The sequence below is a fragment of the Sceloporus occidentalis genome, unplaced genomic scaffold, assembly GCF_023333645.1.
Source record: "Sceloporus occidentalis isolate IW3139 unplaced genomic scaffold, rSceOcc1.0.p SCAF_30, whole genome shotgun sequence".
Classification (NCBI taxonomy): domain Eukaryota; kingdom Metazoa; phylum Chordata; class Lepidosauria; order Squamata; family Phrynosomatidae; genus Sceloporus; species Sceloporus occidentalis.
In genome coordinates, this window is record NW_028317010.1 from 3,140,410 (window position 1) to 3,148,265 (window position 7,856).

Below are 7,856 nucleotides of genomic sequence, written 5' to 3' on the forward strand. Positions count from 1 at the left end.
AGAGAGTTGTGAAGAATATGGACAATACGGAAATATAAAATATATGTTTTTGTCATTTAAGTGCTTTTCTATATAACTTCATTAAGAATCCTGCTGGCAGTTGAATGCTTCGTAAAGCATAGCCGGATGTCTCTCTCTGTTGCAGTATTTCCTTTTTAATTCCATCCAAGAACAGAAACACATAAGTAAATTATTGCCTCTAGGTCTGGCATGTGCAATAATTTTTATTGCAATTGAGCATTCCTCCTGTAGTTACTGTCTGTTAGTGTTCATTTTACCATATAACAATTTCTTTATGACGAATAATGCTATTTATACATACTGTGATAACAATCAAAGAACTATATTTACGTAGGTGAAACCTCTTGTCAGTGTTAGGAGGTTCTATAATTTAATAAGTGGGTTGAATGATCTTAATAATTTCAAAATTGATCTGTTATCTTGTATTAACGTTAACTTGATTGTGATTATCCAGGCACTCCACTCGATTCAAAAATATTCTTAACTATGTTAATTGTAAAAAAAAAAAAAAAAAAAAAAAGTAGTTTACTGAAAAATGTTCCTGCAATGACTTTATCTCTTAAAGTGGGCACCTCAGCTGTACAGTTAGCTACCCTGTTGACACAGAAATCAATACTGTATACCGATCCTTAGAGGAAATGGAAGTGGTTTGGAAATATCTCCGACACATTCCGTCAGCCAAATATCTAAACAGGATAAAATATTGCCTAGGGGACAAAGTTTATGCTATAGAAAGAACTAACCATTAATATAAAGATCTTTAAAATTGGCTTTACATCTGATTGTTTTGGATCGATGGATGAGAGTTCTCAAGTTATCTCTTTTGATGAATGTCATAAATTATAGAAGTATTACATACTGTAGCAGGTGCTGGCAAAAGGGCAATTGTTATCTGGGTTATTAAGATTTAAGGATTCTTAGCCAGTACCTGAAGCGTCTTTGTGTATTTGATTTGCAGTTCAAGATACAACCACCAGAATAAAAAGATAGAACTCAAGAAGGTGAATGACAACAATTTAAAATTAAAACTTGTTACTGTTTATTGAAGTCGGTTGAAACTAATGTCAAACAAAAAACAGAGGCTGCTAAACAAACAAAAATCAATTAACTAAAAATAACAAACATTTAAAAATATATCACATAGGTGAAAAAACACTACAATCCTTGAACATGTTGTGGTTTATTTTTATTTATATGTAATAATTTAGTCTGAGAATTTAACCAATGATACCAAAATTATTTTCCTGTATTATATGGACAATTAGCACACGTTTTCTTACTTTTCCCCTTTAGCATATGGGGGGCCATGTAAAATTTCAGAAATAATTTGGTAAACTGTATTTTTGTGATTTAAATAACAATCCCATGCATCTGCTTTTCATTGCGGAGGTTGCTGATCTCATAAAAAGCAGGAGGCCAAGCTCTTATTTCAGGTGTATTCTAGTAAATGCATGTTCTCTGTAGGGTTTAGAGCTGAACTAAATCTAAATAATATAGATTGATTAAAGTGTGTGTAAACTCTCAGGAGGGCAATACCATAGATGTATGTTGTTTCTACAGTAACCACAGTGTATAAGCTTTTCTTCCCAAGGGTTGAGAGCCGTTAATTTTTACAAGTGCAGTTGTAATGAACACACTCGTCTGTAGACAGACATTAGTAATCAATCTAATCAGCGTGTAGAAAGAAAGACAGAAAATATACCTGCCATTTATTAAGATAATAAATTTAACAACTAGAATAAAAAGTAATTATATTACATATGGCCTTTAATTTTTATGGGGAAAATATATAAAGAGCATTAATGTGTCTGGTGATACTATTAGATAGGCAGCCACTTGCAATGTTAAACAACTGTGTTTCAAAAATGCAGCTCCGCTAGCGGTAGGAGGGATAGGGATGGGAGAAGGGGCTGGCAAGATGCACTAATGATGGTAGGGTGTGTATGTATGTACAGTATGTATATATGTGTAACAGGGTCGCCTTTAATATTGATTGGACTCTGGGCAAGCATTTACTTGCCCCCCTACTCCCTGGCATTGAATCACAGCCTACACTCTAATACAAAAAACCTTGCTGACTCTGCAGATTAGGAGTCAATACAGTCTTCCCTCTTTGTGACCCTAGAGTGACGTCCTCACGCACAGGATAGGGGAGAATTACTATTTTATATTGTATAGGAAATGCGGGTCCGGAGAGTGACCTGGAACCAGGGCCGGCTTTAGTTGTTCAGGCCCCAGTGCAGACCACATAGTGCCCCTCCCCCATCATCACTGTGCCACACCTCTTTTCATCTCTCATGTAGTTCAGTTATAGACCAAATAAACAGATGGAAACACAGCATTGCAGATATAGATCAAATTAATAAGATATACAAACTTTGCATTTGCAGGTATTAATAAATAACACATGAAAAATAGCATTGTGGGAACAGAGCAACTAAATAACACACAAATTTGCAGTTATAGATCAAGTGAAAAATCACAGGCAAACTCAGCATTGAAGGTATAGTTCAAACAAAACAATGCATTGATACCCTAAATTGTAGACATAGATCACACACCCCAAAGGCCAGCCCTAGCACCCAGATCGCATCCACAAGACCTACCTAGCACCCAGATTGGATGATTAGGATTTGCCATCTTTGTCACCAAACATACTCCCTGGGCCATCTTTGCCCCAAACAGCCTTCCTGTGCTGTCTTTTCCCCAAACAGCCTCCTTGTGCTACACTTCCTCAAACAGCCTTCCACTGCCTTCTATGAGCCAAACAGCTTCCCTGTGCCATCTTTGCACCCTACTTACACATCCATCCTATTACACACATACACATTTATTCACTCACTCAAAGATTCATTCACAGATACTCATTCACAAATACTCATTCATTCACTCATCCACACATATCCATTCACAAATACTCATCCACTGAACACTTACTTGTTCAGACACTCTCTCCCATCCCCTTACCTGAACTGTAGATTTTTCTGTGGCGCTCGCAAGGGCCGGCAGCTTCCCTCTGTGTTGCTTTCACTCTATTCTCTATTACTGCCCAGAGGAAGCTGGAATGCAGAAGTGTCACATGATGTAATGTGACTCTGTTTGGGTTCCTGCATCCCCTGGCCAGTACAAAAGACGTTGCTCATGCAGTGAGAGCAACGCAGAAGTAAGCAGTGGACGTGTGCGGAAGCAATCATGGGTGAACCTGGTCACACCTCTGGCGACTGCGGTGGGCTCAAGGGGCAGCCGCCATGGGCCCTCCAGGAATGACAGGGCCCAGGGCAGTTGCCCATTTTGCCCCACGTTTAAGATGCCCCTGGTGTGTAACTGTAATGTGCTGAAGTGTGTATGGTGTTAATGTGTTTGTGTGCATGTATGTGTAAGTGTATGGTGTTACAATGTATTTGTTAGTATATGGTGTTAGCATGTGCGTTTATTACTGTATGGTTTTACCATGAATGTGTATGCCAGCATGTGGTGGTAGCATTTGTGTCAAACTGCTAGATGGTCAGGAGCGAGCCTACGGATAGAGTTTTTAGGGAAACACAGGAAGGGTATAATGTGAGTAATTCCATATGTATTAATTTAACCTTTACAAAAAGAAAAATAATACTTACCTTAGGTAAATGCTGCAACTCCAGTGGTCGTTTGATTGAATCAGCCAATCAGTGGCAGGAAATCACTTCCATTTAAATCAATGGGGTCTTGTTAGTGCCGCTGGGGCTGACCGGGAGTATGAATATAAGGGGATATGCTTTGCCTCTTTTTCACACTTATTAATAGACCTGGATTTTGTCCTTTCAATGCAAAACTTAGGCAATTTTAAATATCAGTCAGTCCATTATCTATTGGAGCCCAATACCCATTGATCTGTAATGTAACCCTAAGATTTGCCTTGATTGGCACAAATACATGACCCTTCAGAACTACTCTATACAAATCTGTATAAATCCACCAAACTACACTAAACGAACATATTGGGATATCTGACTCAGGACAATAGGATCATTTTATCTAGTTGCCCTGGTTCCCCAGTTTAAGTCACTAAAATATTGGTAGAATTAGAAACAGAAGAATCGCTACCCAAGACCCATAAATGACCTAAATGTTTCACACAAGTACTCACCCACCCATGATCCCCTTGTACCTTCAAACTTGTTCTTACAACCTGGAACCCTCCTAGAGATCAGAAAATTACACCTGTTACATTATACATTTTAATGCACATGACAGATGAGAGGTCCCTTTAAATTGCTATGATAAGTCTGCAGAATCCCTCTATCCCTCATTATTATAAAAGCACCTTGATTTATGTCTATTTTTTTGGCTATGGACTATATGGTGAACTCATAAGCTTTAGCGGTCACAATTATTAGTGAAGATAGGTTTGATGTTTACAACAAAATGAAAAAAAAGAATCATGTGTTTCCATCACAAGCCTTCCAAAAATATACCCCTTCTTTATCACCTGACCCTATCAGTAATCAGCATGTGTCCTTATCTCCTTGTGCAGTTATCAAAGGCTATCTTTGTAATTATTTGCATAGGAGCAGACTAGCTGAAATCCAACAAATCTATGGAATGCCAAGGGTAGAAGAGAACATGGAATCCAATTTCTTAATTCTTACCTATGTTTGTGGAGGACAGAAACATTACCAAAAGCACTTATAAAAATACAGATTAGAGATAAATAATGTTTAAAGACCTACTGGTTTGCAGCTTCATTTAATAATAGCATCTCAGGAGATGGACTGAAGACAATTGCCTTTGGGGATATTATAAATATCTGGGGAGTAATTACAATTAGATTCCCTTCTTTTACTAGATAGCAATTAGTGATTTTTAAACCAGGAGGTTATTTAGAGGTTGTATTAGTTAGATGCAGATAATGACCTTATTCTGGTTTGAAATTGCTTTTCATAATGCATAGTTTATTTGGTGCTGTGTCAGTTTGCCTACATTTCACTACTCTCCTTATAATATACACAGATCCGACTCATAAGAATTTTTTGGAATGGCATTGAGTACTCCTGTCCTTTTAGTTTATAAAGAAACACTTTACCTAGTTAGTTTTAAAAATAGTTAATTAGTTGTTATGAATTGAGTACAGGGACTATTGTATATTTTACAGTATTGTACTATTTATGTATATTGTGTGTGTGTGTATATATATATATATATATATATATATATATATATATACACACACTACATGGATAAACGTATTGGGACACCTGGCCACTACACCAACAAAGACCATCATAATAAACTGAGGCACGTACTGACGGTGGTACAGCATAACACCTATCACTATATACTGAGCCAGACTTTGATGGTGGTACAGCGTAATCCCTATCACTATACATTGAGCCAGACATTGACAATAATGCAGCATAACCCCTATCACTATATACTAAGCCAAACATTGATGTGGTGTAGGTCTACCACTTTAGTGTCTGGCTCAGTAGTAGGGATGCACTAAAATGAAAATTCTGGACCGAAAACTAAAATTCAGAATTCACTTTGCCGAAACGGATATGATTGTTAGCAGCAATCACACTCCTATCATGCCCATGCATACAGATTCCAGCATGTACTAGCTGACTTGGCATGATAGGAGTGTGATTACTAATTAGCTAGCAATTTGAAATTCTGGAATGTAAAGGTGATTTGGGAGCTATACTGATTTTTAGGTGAAGAATAGAGTTGTATATTAAAAAGCAGAACTGTATTCGACAGTAAACATCATATTTGTTTATAGTAAAAACATCAGCTGACAGCAACAGTATCTTTTTTGTTTTAGCTTACATTACGGAATTATCATACCTAGCCTTATGATATCTAGTCCTCTGTGTCAGGAAGGATTTGTGAGACTAAAACTGTAAAGTGAGAATATTTATTTGTGTAATCCCCCAACAGATATCAGTTAAACTGCCCTGCAGAAAATAATAGCTCGAAAAACACAATGTGGTACGTAGGAGTTCTCCTGACAAACTCTTTCAAAGATTGATAATAACAATTAATAATAACAATAATGTAGAAGTTTGTCGGTTAGCATTTACGAAAGGCCATCAATGACATCACTCTAAGCACATGTATCTCCCAATGAGGTATGTTCAAGGGCTAAAACAGACTGAGCACCACCTTCGCCGAGAATATATGAAAAATTTTATCCTGGTATATCCACTGAAATAATTGTGCAGCTTCAGCACTGATAGTTTCCAGTGAGTTATACTCGAGTGAAGTTCAGTGAATGGGGAATTAATATACCGTATTTGCTCGATTATAAGACGAGGTTTTTTTCAGAGCAAATGCTCTGAAAAATACCCCTCGTCTTCTAATCGGGGTCGTCTTCTAATCAGACCTCAAATAGAGTCTGATTAGGAGACTAAGATCCAGATCCCCCGCACCGCTGCAGGGGACCTGGATCCTCCTGTCTCACCCCCCCCCCCCCATCATACACACACTTACCGGTGCTTCCTGCTGTATTGCCGGGGCAGCGGGTTGACGTCTACGCGATCCGCGTAGACAACGTCCGCTGCAGCCGGAAGGAGGTGTGGCTAGCAGCGGGGGTTGTCTGCGTCCGTCGCGCAAACCTTCCCGACTGTCAGAGATCAGAGTTCCCGCACCGGTGCGGGGAACTCTGATCTCTGACAGCCGGGGAAAGTATACGCGACGGACGGATACAAACCCCCGCTGCCAACTCCACCTCCTTCCGGCTGCAGCAGAAGGCGACGTCAACCCGCTGCCCCGGCTGGAAGCACCGGTAAGAGAGGGCTGAGAGGGGAGGGGAGGGGAGAGTGTGTGTGTGTGTGTGTGTTAGTTAAATGGGGGTATAGGGTGTGTGTGTGTGTGTGTGTTAAATGGGGGCATAGGGCATTTCTGGAGTGGCGTTAAGTGGGCATTTAATAGAGCACTCTGCCTCCTGAAATGCCTTATACACCTATATGCCACTCTGCCCCATAATATGCATTTTAACCCCCTAAATGCCAGAGTGGCATATAGGGGTATAAGGCATTTCTGGAGGCAGAGTGCTCTATACAATGCCTTTTAACTCCCTTAATGCCACTCTGCCTCCTGAAATGCCTTATACCTCCCTATATGCCACTCTGCCCCATAATATGCATTTTAACCCCCTAAATGCCAGAATGGGATATAGGGGTATAAGGCATTTCTGGAGGCAGAGTGGCATATAGGGGTATAAGGCATTTCTGGAGGCAGAGTGGCACATAGGGGGTCAAAAGGCATACAATGGGGCACAGTGGCATATAGAGGGTTAAAAGGCATATCATGGGCCACAGTGCCATATTGGAGTGGCAAGCCTGGGGGCAGATGTGCGTAACTGGGGGACAGGTTGGAAAATACAAGAAATAAAAACAAAAAAAATATTTTTCTCAATCATAGCTTTTATTAAAAAAAATAGTTTACATGAATTAACATTTACTGGTAAAACTTTTTTCCTTTAGGGTCGTCTTATATTCAGGCTTTTTCTTTTTTTCCTAAGTTAATATTCAGATTTTGGGGGGTCGTCTTATAATCGAGCAAATACGGTACATAACACAGAACAAATTATGCCTGTTGTGATAGCTGAGTAGTCTACCTTTATATTTTTGCGCTGTCCCTTTTGCAAAAGAATGGGGCAATATCCCACACAGAATTCCCTAATATCCATCTGTCCTTTTCGACAGCCCCTGCTAGGTTTTTTCCTCCTTTTTTTCATATTTAATATCCATTTTTTTTACCGGAGCTGCCACGGATATTAAGATGTGCTTCAAATAAACTCAGTCTTGTACTATTATATCCTGAATAAAGTGTTCATAATGACAATGACTATTAGG